This window comes from Balaenoptera physalus, assembly GCF_965194825.1.
Source record: "Balaenoptera physalus genome assembly, chromosome: 21".
NCBI lineage: Eukaryota > Metazoa > Chordata > Mammalia > Artiodactyla > Balaenopteridae > Balaenoptera > Balaenoptera physalus.
In genome coordinates, this window is record NC_138902.1 from 34,662,609 (window position 1) to 34,677,003 (window position 14,395).

At 41.6% G+C, this 14,395-nt stretch overlaps 1 long non-coding RNA gene across 3 annotated transcripts in view; it reads right to left on the reverse strand.

The window, feature by feature from the left end:
- The window catches only part of LOC309651368, a 334,574-nt gene that overhangs the window by 49,754 nt on the left and 270,425 nt on the right, over window positions 1–14,395 (reverse strand). For all 3 annotated transcript variants that reach the window (XR_014258073.1, XR_014258074.1, XR_014258075.1), the window contains exon 4: window positions 4,552–4,658. This is a non-coding gene — a long non-coding RNA (uncharacterized lncRNA). The remainder of the gene's footprint in view (window positions 1–4,551; window positions 4,659–14,395) is intronic.

Consider the following 14,395-nt stretch of genomic DNA (forward strand, 5'->3'; position numbering starts at 1 on the left):
TGCTTCCATAGGAAGATTTGCGACAATTGGGTTTTGGCAGTAAAATTACTTTGGAAAGCAGGTCAGCTTGCATCTCTTTTTTGGACATTCACAGCATTTGTGAGTATACTGCAGATTCTGAATAATAAAAGAAAACCCAAAATGTCTAATTTTGCTAATGAGATCTGGTGCTGTTTTGGCCTTGAAAAGATTTTTGTAGTTTTTCTTGAATATGTCTACAGTTCCTCAGAAGCCCTGTGACAGCAGGCCCATCTCCCCACTCCCGATATCCCGTTGTCCCTTGCTGCGTGTCATGAAGCCCACACCACCCCGAGGAACCCTAGGCAGCCCTAAAGAAGATGACCTTGATAAACTCAGGAGTGACACAAGCGGGGCCTCTGCAGCTGTGTGTGAGCAGGTCTGTGCTGGGGCCCCGGCTGCCAGCTGGTGGACGCTCTTCCCTTCTCCCCACGCAGCTGTCCTTCTCATCGACAATAATCTCGTTTTAAACATCCAATCTGTAGACTTTTACCCACAAAGTGACGAAGTGGTGTTATGTGGAATAACACATACGCAGCATCGTAACTGCAAGCGGTTGGGAGAAGTATGGGGATGATGTATTGAAATGATGAACTGCATGTTCTCTCAAACGGCAAAGCCGTAAGCAAGAATGAATATAGCTTATCTACGGAGAAAATAGAGTGTTTTTGAAAGATCTGTTTTATAATGCATTCTTGCTTTCGGCCATTTCGTTTGCAAATCCTTAAAAGGTCAGTGATGTTTTACTCAGAACTTTTCTGGGACTGCTACACCCCAGACAAGCTGAGCTCAAATCCCACAGCCAGAAGCATGGTGCTCCCCTCGGGAAGGAGGATTCACGTCCCTCCTGTGGTCTCGTCTCCCCCTGGGGAGCAGGGAGCTGACGGAGCAATCGTGGAGGACCAGTGAATTCATCATCGTAAAACCGGGACACAGCTTTGGCTGTTGACGTCTATTTTAAAAAGTGATATACCAGGCATGTGTTCCATTGTTAAAATATAAAAGAATAAACATCCTAGCACGTGAGTTAAGAGCCATCTTTGTGAGACAGGAGCAATTTCTCAGTAAACGCCGATGGTTAAAAAGGATCACACTTGAAATCATTAGCATACATGTGGAATTTTGCATTCCTCACGTATTTGAGGTCAGTATTAAGGTACTAGGCACAAATCTGCCCCTCCTGCAGGGGTGCGCGATCACACTGCTCTCTGAGCGCGGGTGGCTTCCCAGCGTGTCTGAAGGTGTGATTATTCACTGCGCCAGCCCTGCACTCTCCTCGTCAGCTCTGAGTCTTCAGCGCATGACTGCAGGCTCGGCCTCTGTGTGAGCCAGGTGGATGGGCTTTCTCCTCGGCAAAGCCCTTGTGATGGAGGGACGGAGGGGTGAGTCAGAACCAGCTCGAGAGGCAGGTCTCCTGGGAGGGGCCTTGAGGACCAAAGCAGGTGTTTGGGGGGTCCTGGTGCTGGGAAAGTCCCCTTCGAGTGGTGGCTCTCCGATTCAGGGTGCATGACGTCACCTGGATGCTTGTACCCCAAATTCCAGGCCCCAGCCCAGCTGCTGACCCTGCAGGTCTGGAATGGGGCTGCCCTTGAGGGCCCTCTTCAAGGGCCACTGCCCCTTCTTGTCAAGGCCACATGCCTCTTCTGGAAATAGAATCTGAAGCCACGGCTACATTGCTTCCCACTTGACCGGAAAGGCCTTAGTCTAGATATCAACACACCCTCATGAAATCATGTTTAAAATGAAACCAGTAACTAACAAGTGAGCCGGGACCACAGCCCAGCCCAGGAACATTTGAACATGGCTTCACGGGTGGGTGGGGTCAACCCTGACCTGCTTTCACAGTGTGAACAGAAAGCCCACGTGGAAACCTACTGGCTTATGGTCCTCACATGCCTAAAACCCTAGTAATTGCGTAAGATCCACGGCACCGAAAAGGAGATTAATTCTTTTAATCTCAGCCTGGTTTTACTATGAGGCTTGAATAATTCAATTATTTCAGTGACCAGACATCTTCTACCTATACTTCCAAGGTCAGAGGTTCAGTCCAGGAGGACTAAGCTGGTGCCCGTTGTCTCTCCTGCTCACATGCCTCAGCTTCTGAAGGAAGACAGAATTCTTGATTTGTAAAAGGTAAACTGATTTTCCATTTCTTTGCTGTATTATGCATTGTTTCACATTTTGTTTTATTTTTCAGTGGAAATTAAAATTACCTGGAGGTGTATCCGTGTTTACTAATAGGAAAATGCAAACGTTGCTTTTGTGGTTTTGGACACACACACACACACACACACAATGTGTATATTATCTTTGGATTCATTTTTTTCTTAATCTTTCTCCTTTTCCTTCCACATCTGCATTTTTCAGAATCTGCTTCTATGCTCTCTTCTTCTCTGCTTCAAGCTAGCCATACATTTCTTTCAGTCTTTAGATCCTTACATTTGATGCTGGTACACTTGCCTGTATTAAATAGAAAATGCATTTGGATAGGGAGTTTAGAATTACAGAACATTCCGTGCAGGTCAGGAGCGTTCAAAATCCATTTGTGCAAAACCCCGAGTGGAGTAATCCCACCTCCACTAGCTTTCCGTACAGAACTCTCGTGCTGGGCTCAGGATGACACAGGTGGGACTGCAGAACATGTGCAAAATTAAGCTGGTGTTAATGTGATTTCCCATCAACACAAGGACATTAATTGGTTTCTGGAGGAAAAATAAATTTAATAAATCTAATAATTAACGGTGATTATGTGGGTGATTATGTGTGTGTACCTGTGAGAGGCATAGAATACAACTAGCAAAAAAGTACAGAGATACAGTGTGAAATACACAAATGCCATTTAAATGGATGCCCTTCTTTGTTAATTTCAAAATGAAAAGGAGATCCATAATTTTTAGAGTCAAAAGGAAGAAATCCAATTGTAAATTTCATTTGCTTTTTATTTTTTTCCTCTCAGTTTTATTGAGATATACAAAAAAATTGCACATATGCAATGTATACATTTTGATGAGTCTGGAAACATGCCAACACCTGTGATACTACCCATCACCACAGTCAAGATGGTACACATGCCCAGCACCTCCAAAAGATCTCTTGTGTCCCCTTTGGTTGCTTTGTTTGTTTGGGGGTTTATTTTTTTTAACCTTGAGATCTACCTTCTTGGTTTCAAGTGCAGGACACCGTACTGTTCCCCATCAGTGCTGTGGGGTCTGCAGAGACCCAGACTTCATTCTTCGAGTGTGTCAGTAACTTCATACCCATGGAACAACAGGTTGTTTACTGAGAAAGAAACAGTGACTTTTTGAGGCAGTTGAGAGCTTTTTATGTCATTAAGTGCCAGAGAAGACTGTCCTTTTATTTGAAAGACAAATATTTTATGTTATCATTTATATGTGGAATCTAAAAAGTAAAACAAATTAATGTACATAATAAAACAGAAGCAGACTCATGGATGCAGGGAACAAACTAGGGGTTACCAGTGGGGAGAGGGAAGCGGGGAAGGGAAAGAGAGAGGAAGGGGATTAGGAGACATAAACTGCTACGTATAAAATAAATAAGCTATAAGGATCTATATGTACAGCACAGAGAATATAACCAATATTTTATGATTACTTGAAATGGAGTATAACCTGTAAAAACTCTGACTCACTATGTTGTACACCTGAAACAAATATAATATTGTAAAGCAACTATACTTCAATCCAAAAATGTCAAATTTATTTTTTCACAAAATAAACTAAATGTGATACATGACCACTGTTTTACTTTGGGCCTCTCTAACAGAATACCAGAGACTGTGTAGTTTATGAACAACGGCATTTATTTCTCCCAGTTCTGGAGTCTGGAAGTCAAGACCAAGGCCCAGAAGATGCAGTGCCTGGTGAGGTCCCCTTCCTGGTTCATAAATAGCATCTTCTTGCTGTGCCCTCACGTGGAGAAAGGGGCAAGGGAGCTCTCTGGGGTCTCTGTCATAAGGGCACTAATCCCATTTATGGGGGTCTCCAACCTCATGACCTCATCACCTCCCAAAGGCCCCACCTGCTGACACCATCACCTTGGGGGTTAGGATTCAAAGTATGAATTTTGGAGGGACACAAACATTTAATCTATAGCAACCACCTTTGGTGAGCAAAGGTTCCATCCTTTGAGAACCAAACTATGACATCATAATAAATTTCTGGTAAAAATGTAATGCATAAATGGAAAACAAGTGGCCGATTTCCTAAAGTTAACTTAGAAATAAAGTATAATTTTCACATCAGCAGGCTTCCAAGAATCTATTTTGACTGTAGTTAAATATGTGATAGAGTGCCTTCATTTTCTTCCATAAATATGAGTTTGTAGGTGTAAATAATCCAGATGTAAGGAACAAGACAATTTATATAACTTCTTAATGAATTCTTATAAGCCTTTAATTAAGCACATAAATCATCCTGAAGCATTTGAGTCTAATTGCTTCTTAAATCTGTTGCTATGTCTGAGCTGCACTATTATTGATTTGAAAATTAAAGGGCGTTTCCATGACTTTCTTACCTCTTAACTGATGCCATTTATTTCCTTTTTTCAAATCTGCTGGACATGGACATTGACAAGGCGTGTGTTCTATCAAATGATAACCAGAAATACAGATCTCACACGACCTGTGCGGGAGAGAAAAGCATTCAATGGTCACAAATATCAAAACCCCCTTCATGTCATCATACTTCAGGGCTTTGTGGGTGACAGAAAAAAGTCAGTCGTCGTCCTCAAGAAGCTCACACTTTATCTGAAGAGCCAAAACTAACACGATTGGGGAAAGAAGACATGGATGTTACAGGTTAAACAGTGGATGTAAAGCATGAACTCCCAGAGTGCAGAGGGGGAGAAGGAACTTTTGGACCAAAGAAAGCCAGGACTGACTTCTAGGAATGCATGTGACTTGAACAGCCCCCCCCAGACAGACTGGATTTGAGTGGGAATAAGGAAGGAACGGGCTTTCTGTGAGGTTTCCCAGGTTGGGCAGAGAACAACGTGATCATGAGAAAGATGGTCCCTGCAACACCACTGACCCTAGTGAGGTGTCTTACCTACACATGCACCCACAGGGACATCAGCTTAAAGGAATATATGATTTTACCTAAATTAGTGCTTCTTAGCAGAGGCTATACTGTCCCCTTCAGGGCAGTTTGGTACTTGATGGCAAGTTGTGTTTTTTACAAGATTGAAAGGGGAAGTAAGCCGGACAACCAACAGGATGCAGTAGTCTCCAGCACGTGGACACCTGGCCTGAACGCCTGAGTCCTTTGTACACGGGAAGGCTTCTTACAACCACCTGAGCCCAGAGCTTAGCTCCATTTTATTTTCATATAAGATGAATAATTTTTACCTGGCTTTAACATACAATGAATCCACCATGTAATTTGAGAAAACATGACACATGGTTTCATTGAGAACTTTAGTGCATGTTGCTCATGTTTTTGGAAATCGATGCCTTTGATTTGAACAAGACTGTAGGATTTTATTTGTCAAAACCTATCCCTGTCGGCTGCACCTCTGTCAGCCCCATTCCTGATGAGCCCACCTAAGCTGCAAACATCTGACATTTTCATCTTTTTTTTTTTTTTAACTGTAGACCTCAGTGATCAGTTACAAGGAAGATGCATATGAGTTCTACAGTAAATTGTTGTTTTTTTATTTTATTTTTTATTATGTTGTATTAAGGAGTTATATTGATTTTACCTTTTTTTATTACATGTGCAGGTAGGTTAAATCGTCAATGAATTTCAATAGAGGATGAAAGAGAAGACGATAAAATATTTACTCTAAAAAGGAAATATGGTGTAGGATAAATTGGAGAATCACTGAGGTTGGTATTTGTTTATATATTTTGGAATTTACACATCTGAAATTAGAATTATATCAATATATACCACATAAACACGTATATACATACTGATGAAATCACCTCTGTCGCATTGTTTTAAAAACAGAGACAAATAAAATCAAAACCATACAAGGTCCCAGCAGAGATTCCCATGGCCAGCAATTGGGGGTGTCTGCCCATACCCTCCGGGGGATGGACCCTGTCTTCCACCTGCCCAGCAGTGGGAGACCTCATTGGTCACAGGGTCTCATCATCCCTGACCACCAACCTGGAGGCTCCAGGGCCAGGAGGTGGGCTTCCCGCCGAGTTCTGAGGACACAGCGCACACCCTGCCTCTCTAAGTTCTGCTCCACGAGTGCGCCCCTCCTAAAACTACAGTGGACCCGCCTGCTGTTGAGGTGTGTGTGCTCATCCCCTTCACTGCTTGCTTGAGGCAGACTGTCATTCCTCAGTGGGGTGGGAGCCTTTTGTCTTGATGGCTCTACTGGAGTTTGGTGTTACTCCTATGTATCTATCATCTATCTATCATCTATTTATCTACCTATCTGCGTACCTAGCTTCTCCTTCCTCTATCCAGATAGACAGATGGTGGACATAGATTAGATCGATCTGTATTTAGACTTAGTTTCTATCTCTGTTTCTATATACGCATCCAGGGATCTATCCATCTACGTATATATGTATCTAAGATCTAGAAATCTACCTAGCTTTATATCTATGTATATTGACCTATATCTAGACCTAGCTATACCTAGAATATTTCCAGATACAGATATCTAGCTAGATCTAGATTGAACTATCATCTGTCATCTATCTTCCTATTATATTTAAAATTTAAAGTTTTACGTGTCTCTCCTGTTCCTGTCTTTTCCAGTTTAAAGTTGTCCTTTTAAGTAGAATAACCGTTTTCAAAAGTAATGATTTCTGATTTTTATTTTATTTTATTGTTTTATATTTTGGTGAGAGTTATACGCAAGCCCTGTCACACACAATTAGGCATTATTATTATTATTTTTTCTTTACCTCTGTAATCGAAGACCTGAATAAGTCAAAGCAGTACTTTAAGTAGTAAAAGCGCACACGTTTCCTTCGCATTTTATTTTATTTTAATTAATTAATTAATTATTTTTAATAACAACTCTTTTTTTTTTTAAACTTTATTGTTGGCTGTGTTGGGTCTTCATTGCTGCACGCGGGCTTTCTCTAGTTGCAGCGAACGGGGGCTCCTCTTAGTTGAGGTGAGCAGCTTCTTACTGTGGTGGCTTCTCTTGTTGCAGAGCATGGGCTCTAGGCGCATGGGCTTCAGTAGTTGCAGCACGTTGGCTCAGTAGTTGTGGCTTGCGGGCTCTAGAGTGCAGGCTCAGTAGTTGTGGCACACAGGCTTAGCTGCTCCGCGGCATGTGGGATCTTCCTGGACCAGGGCTCGAACCCGTGTCCCCTGAATTGGCAGGCGGATTCTCAACCACTGCACCACCAGCAAAGCCCCAGCATTTTCATCATATCGAATGGTGGAGCATTTTATTTCTAGAAATGACCCCCTGACTTCCTTCCACATTGCTGATGCATAATTAAACAACAATTCGCCTGCTACAGTGAAGATGGTGCTCTTTATTTTTTTATGTAGGTGTAAAAGCACACTGGATTTAGAAGATTTAAAAGGAAATATAATGTAAAACATCTAATTAATATTTTTAGATTGAATACACAATGAAATAATTATATTTTGGACATATTAAATAAAATATATTATTAAAATTATTTCCACCTGTTTCTGTTTATGTTGTTAATGCGTTTTGTGGGAGACATTTAGGTGTTCCTTAATGTGTGACTCATTCTATGTTATCGGGTGACACTGCTCTTGGGCTTTGTGTGTCAGCTTAAAAGCTGTTTCATTCTTTGTAACTCTGCTCATGATGGCAGGCCACTGAAGGACTTTGAGTGGAAGAGTGACGTGGGAGATTTTCCTTTTGGGAACGCTCACTCTGGGAGTGTGAGGAGGAATTCGGTCCCAGTCTTCGCAGAGCTGTGCGCAGGGGGCCATCGCAGCAGATAAGCTGGGGGCATTGGCAGGTGTCGCTGTTAATGTCCTGAGAATCCATCAGATTGGGAGGTATATGGAAGGTATTTGTTGAAGCATTTAGCGTTTCTAGGAAGCTTTACATTTTACAAAATATTTCCCATACTTTTCATACTTTAATCTGGAGGGCAGCCACTGTACCACTTCTAACACTTTCTCACAACTTCCCCAAGCTGTCAGGACCCCTGCCCTTGAACATCATCAAAAAAATTCTGCTTAAACCAATGACCTCCTACTGCCATTGGCACCCAGGCTCTCCTCCTGCCCCAGGGCCTTTGCACCTGTGGTTATCTGGTATTTCCCTGGAGTATTCTCTCTCCACACACCCCTTTCCCACCAGCTAATTTCTATGCATAACTGATAGACGTACTCAAGCATGATTTCCTCCCAAGGGACTTCAGGATACTCCTTTCCCTACCATGTAGAAAGATTTTGAAACACGCTCTTCTCTAACTATCCTTTTCTTTCGAGACCTCTCTTTGCACTTATGGGGATTTGAACACTACCTGTTTCCTGTTCCAGTCACCAAGCCCCGTGAAGACATAGGTCATCAGCTTGCCCACCCGTGTCCCTGCTCCCTCTCTCGGGGCCTGTTACAGACTTGGAGGTCAGTGACTGATCATTGATTGGACACATAAATTAATGACTGAGGCAGTCACTTCTACTCTGGACACTCCATTTCAATACTGAGTATACGTGACTGCACACAAAGCCAAGGAAACAGGACAATCTCCTGATCTGAGTGCAGCGAATTTCAAACTAGTTTCGGTCCCACCATTAAAGCTATGCCGTTTAGTCATGACCTTCCCTAGTTCAAGCACACTTGCTTTAACTCTTTTTCTTTGCAGATTTTAAGGGTCTATCGTCTACATGTTGTAAACAGAAATGAGGGTGGTTTTTCATATTCTGACAATTATCTCTTTGTGCTGTGCATCTTGTATAATGCCAGAGCAGGGAAATACATAATTTTGCAAAAGAGCAGAAAAATATATTCTGAACATCTTTAGGTTTATGGGCGGTACGCTGGGGAAATCTTTACCTTGAATCACTAGGGCACGTCATTTGGGATTAGAGATTCCTGCCTTGGGAGGCGTATGAGCAGGTAGGTCATTGGTGCAATGCAGAGAAGGAATAATTACCTACTTATTTTTCTGAGGCATGTTTTATTTTTACATGTAACGTTTACCTCTTTGCAAATCATAGGTCCTTGTACTGTGTACCTGTAATGTTACCAGCACACTGATAATATAGAACAAGGTCTCTACTGCATTGCCTTTCTTTATAATTTTTTTTTGGATCCTCTTCTATTTATGGATGCCAAAGAACCACTGAATGTATTTATTCACTCTAATTATCAGTACTTTGGTGTTTGGTGAGTGAAATGGATTATCTCTATAAAGCTCTGGGGAGGTACTGTTTATCCCGCTGTCTTACAGCTTGAACAGGCGGAGACAGCAGAGGGCACATGCAGGTGCTGGCAGCAAACAAAGATCCTATTGCAATTATGAGCTCCAAATAAATGTCAAAGCTTGCAATTGAAAATATGTGGAAATCCTATTCATAGTATTTAATTACCTCTTTAACAATCTAATATCTCTTTCTTATTTCGTGAATTAATTTAATAAATGCTGATACAATAAATAGTACAATTGGGATTGACAGCAGTTTGAGACATTTTAGGCTGGAAATGACCAAACCTGAAAGAACTCTTTAATCAGGAGCTAGGGATGCCTTTGGGCTGCATGCAGTTGGCTCGGGCAGCAGGGAAGGGAGGGCGCGGGCTCCCCTCGCGCCGCCCTTGCTCTCCCGGCAGGTGTGTCTGCCCCATTCTGGCCTTGGCTGGCAGATGGGGCCTCTGAGTTTTCAGGCCACATTGTGGGGAAGGATGACCACCTCCCGGCACCCAAGCCTACCCTGAGCGCCGCATTTGAGGGTGAGGACGGGGTCTGCCTCCTGGTTCCCTCTGTTTCTCCTTCTCTCTCCCTCTCAACCCTGGGTTTGCAGGAGGCAGATGCCAAGTGGCCCAGCTTAGTCAAGACGACCACCCTGGTCTGACCACTCAGGACACTGTACACGAAGTGGCTACAAGAGCATCCCTGCTTGGTGGGCGAGGGCAGAAAAGGGGTCTTTCTGGCTTGGGATATACTCCAAAAAGAATAGTTTACAGTACCCTAATTTGTTTCAGACTTGAAAGGGATCTTAGAATGCAGAGAGCTCAGAATGTTTAAAATCCTCATTAGACAGTTAAGGAAATTGGGGTGGTTAAAGACTAAATGATTTTCCTAAGATGACCAAGATTACTTGATTTTGCCTCTGCTCAAGAAATACTAAGTAATTGGGTATGTTAGGCATCATGCAGAGTGTTGGGGCCACAAAGATAAATCTGACATTACCTCTGACTTCAAGGGTCTCTTGAGATAGTAGAGGATCTATGTATCTCTCTCTCTCTCCTTCTTTCTTTCTATGTACTTATCTATCTATATCATCTATTTATCTCTACTATCTATCTATCACCTCTCTGTTCATCATCTATCATCTCTCTATCATCTATCATCTCTCTGTCATCTGTCCATCCCTATCACCTCTCTACTCTCTGTTGAGCCAAATAATACACGGCTGTTGAGTGAAGGCGGGGATGGGGAAGAAGAGCTGAGGGTCTCGAATCAGCAACAAAATATCAAACTATACCTTCTTGTGTAATTAAAAAAAATATTCTGTCCTCAAGCAAGTCAATGTCAGAGAATTTGTCCTGATGGACATGAGACCTCTTTAATTCAGCCTATTTTCTTCCTGCCACTTTAAATCACGTCTTAGTGCCTTGGTCACATTGTACATTTCCACTTGAAAAGCCTTCGGTTGATCCTGGATTGTTTATATTTGAAGGAGGTAAAGACAGAACTTGAGTTGTAGATGAAACTTTTTGGGTCATTGTTAATCTGGACAGACACTGTCTGCGTTATTGAAAATAGGTAGGGAGATGCAATTCTAGTCTGCAAATTGAAGGGTGCAAGAAGTACTGCATTTAATTATTTATTATCCCTAATCCACTTACATCACCTCAGTGATTAGCAGACTTTGCTCTGACGAAATCCCAGAGCAAGGAACAGGGCAGAGATGGGGACCCCTCTGTTCTTTGATCGCCGCGATGTCTGGCTTCTGCTGCTGCCTCTGCAGGGGGTCAGCTCAGGGTCCGCTGTTCCCAAGGGCAAGAAGCCATGTGCCCTGAAGGTGACAATGTTCCAGAAGATAGAGGATCTTGCCTCTTTCCTCCCGCTGCTCTCAAAGGCTCTGCTCTGAAAGCCCTAAACGGAGTGGTGAGATTATGTCTGGCTTTCATACAAGATGGGGAGAATCTCCAGAAACACTGTAGAAATCTCAGGGGCAAAGAACTAAGATGTTCTGATTAAAGTCAGGAAATAAAGGCAATACAAAATATAAACTGTTGTCTCAAAAATCTTTGGCCGTAAGTGTAAAATCCAAAGTCCTAATGCATAAACTCGTAGTTCCTTGGCACTGATGGAAATTGCATTAGACATCTTTGGTCCATGTCAACAGATATGGCCAGTAATCACATCTGAAAGTATGCAGTGAGTTTCCCAATCATTTCTCCCGGAATCCACAGTGAGATTCCCTCCTTTCCTCCCGCCCTGCCACCCTTCCTTCTTTCTTCCTGCCTTTGTCTTTCTCTCTTTTTTGTAAGCCAATATGTATAATTTTGGCTTCAGCCTTTTGTCTTTAAACTGTACCTGACCCAACTCATTTAGCACATGACCTCTGGCCAATTAAAAATCAGTTTTTAAAAAGCTGTGGCCACTCCTGCCTGGTTCGTAGCAACTATCTCTCAGCTTCCTGCTTGCAGCTCTCTCCCGAGTTTCCTTCTTACTTAGTTGACAAACGTCACTGCTCAAGCCTAAGTCGGACAGCGTGCTAATCTGACTCCCTTCTGTTGTGAAACGATGACCAAAGCCCTGATGACACCCACCATGTTTCATCCATCATGGTTTCTGGCCTTATACTCACTCTCAGATTCGTGGGCTTTCCGTTTTTCTGGATCAGCCCTGATGCTGGCGCGTGAGCTGTGCCAGTGTGTCTGCCTGGTGGTGCAGTCCTTTGGTTGAAGGGTTTATTTTCCTCTGACAAGCCATCCAGAGGGCATCGACTGTGCTTTGCGTTTCTTTGTTATTCCCACCGTGAACTATCACTCATGGCTCATAATGGTGGCTTAGTTAATAAATACTAGACTGACTGATTTGTTAAATAAGCAGAGGAAATATATATTTTTATATCCATTCTTGTGGCTACTGCAACTGAAATCAGCAAAATCCTGACTCAAGAATGCAAAACTATTTGATTTCTTTTTTGGGGGGAAGGTGCAAATTTCCAAAGCATGCTAGAATGTGCAAAAGATAATGGAAAATATGTGTTGATTTTATATTATAGGGTTTTATGTTCTTTAATAAGTAAATTTTCTTTTTTCCAAACTTTACATCTGTAGAAGGATAGTCCTTAATATTATATGTGTGATTATATATATACTATATATATACACTACATGATTATATATAATATATAGTATGTATGTTTTATATATATATATATATATATACACACACTTATATATGTATTTTTTATAAGTGAATTCTAGTTCTCATTTTTACTGCTCCATTTACCAGCTCAGGACCTGACTCAGGCATTCCACACCTGCAGGCTTCCCCTCCTCTCTGCCCACTGTCTGGAAGTCAAGGCTTTTAATAAAGGCTCCTCTTAGAAATTCTTGTTTACATCCCAGTCTAATGAGTCCAAGTGGCCTTTCTTAGGAAGTAGTCTCTGTTGCTGCAAGAGGAGATAAGAATTAGGCAGCTGACCCTCTGGACTTTGGGTCACCCTGAAGGGCAGCCTTAGTGGGACCCAGCCCTGCCTTCTGCCCCATCAGAGAATCTTATCTGGGTCCCATAAGCCAAAAATTACAAACAACAAAAAAAAGCAATTTTAACATGGGGATTTTTTTCCTCTTATTATTCTGTAATCAAATTAAGGTTTGCTTATCAGAGAAGCAAGGTAATCAATACAAATTCTTTAAAAATATTCCTGCCAGACAAAGCAATGTTTGATATTAAATTATATGGAAAATAAATTGTAAATTAAAAAAACACAAGCAGCCTCTGACAGACAGGTACAAAAGGACCCTGTAATTACTTTTATCTAGGAAGACAGACCCAGGAACAGAGTGAATTTTTAAATTAGTTTGCTCGTTAAGAATGTCCCTTGTATGAAAGCTGGCATTATCTCTTTAGAGATAGAAAGTTAGAAAGAACCTGAGTTTTGAAGATATCTAAGCTAAATCATTATGAAACATCGGATGAAATTGCTGATTTCTGTACCAAAAAAAAAAAAAAAAATTTGGATATTTGATATCCTGTTGGCTGAACCCAATCTGTTTAAGAAATATTTCTCTTAATAAACACTTTTCCTGATAATTTGAAAAGTGTATCTGTATATACTTGATTGACAGCTGGAGCAGATTTTCTATGTGGGCTCTAACTTCACAATGTTTCTTGACAAGAAGGCATATCAAATCGAGGAGGCATAAGCGTGCCACCTCTAGGAACACAAAGTCTTAGATGGTTTTGAAATTCCTACTCATACCAGTGGTGTCAGGCTGTGTGAGAATGAGCATGCAATTTGATTATAAAAGTGGGGAATCTGGAGCATGGAAAGGTCAATCCATTTGCCCAGTGTCCCAGCCTGTGTCAAGGCTGAGCCCAGAAAAGCAGGCAGGTGTTCCCAGGTCCCAGCGGTTCAGGAGCCAGACTCTAGTCCCCATTCATCCATCCCAAAACCCTCAAAACATTAAAAAAAACTTGGTCAATATTCCAGATTGATTTCTACTATAATGTGGTTATTACCCCTTGAATTCCACAAAATGACACTTGTGCTGAATGGCATTTATTTACTTCTGCTCTTCTGAGGAAATGTCTAAAATTTCCATAATTTGGGGGGAATCTTGAATAAATCACTATATCATGTCACCTACTGACATCAACACATAGAAAGTAATTTGCTTAATTTTCTATCAACTTCATTTTTTGTAAATGCGAATATTAACTAGGAAAAAATATATTTCCCTTTGTCAATAACGTTGGTGGGGATTTCAGAGTAAAGGTGGAGTGTATTATACACAAACGTCTTCATTTTCAGAGAGATTACATTTCATTATTATAAATAAAATTTATTAATTTAAGTGTGAAAGCTACCATATCCCAAAGATGTGGGAAACAAACAACCCAGAGGTGTTAATTCTGGGCCTTCTACATTCTAGTCAATGTACTCCCCACACAAAGTACAAGGCTTATAAGGAGTTACTGACCACTTTTTAATCAAAAGAGCTGCCTAGATTGGTAATAACTGAAAACAAAATAAAACAAAACATGTAAGTC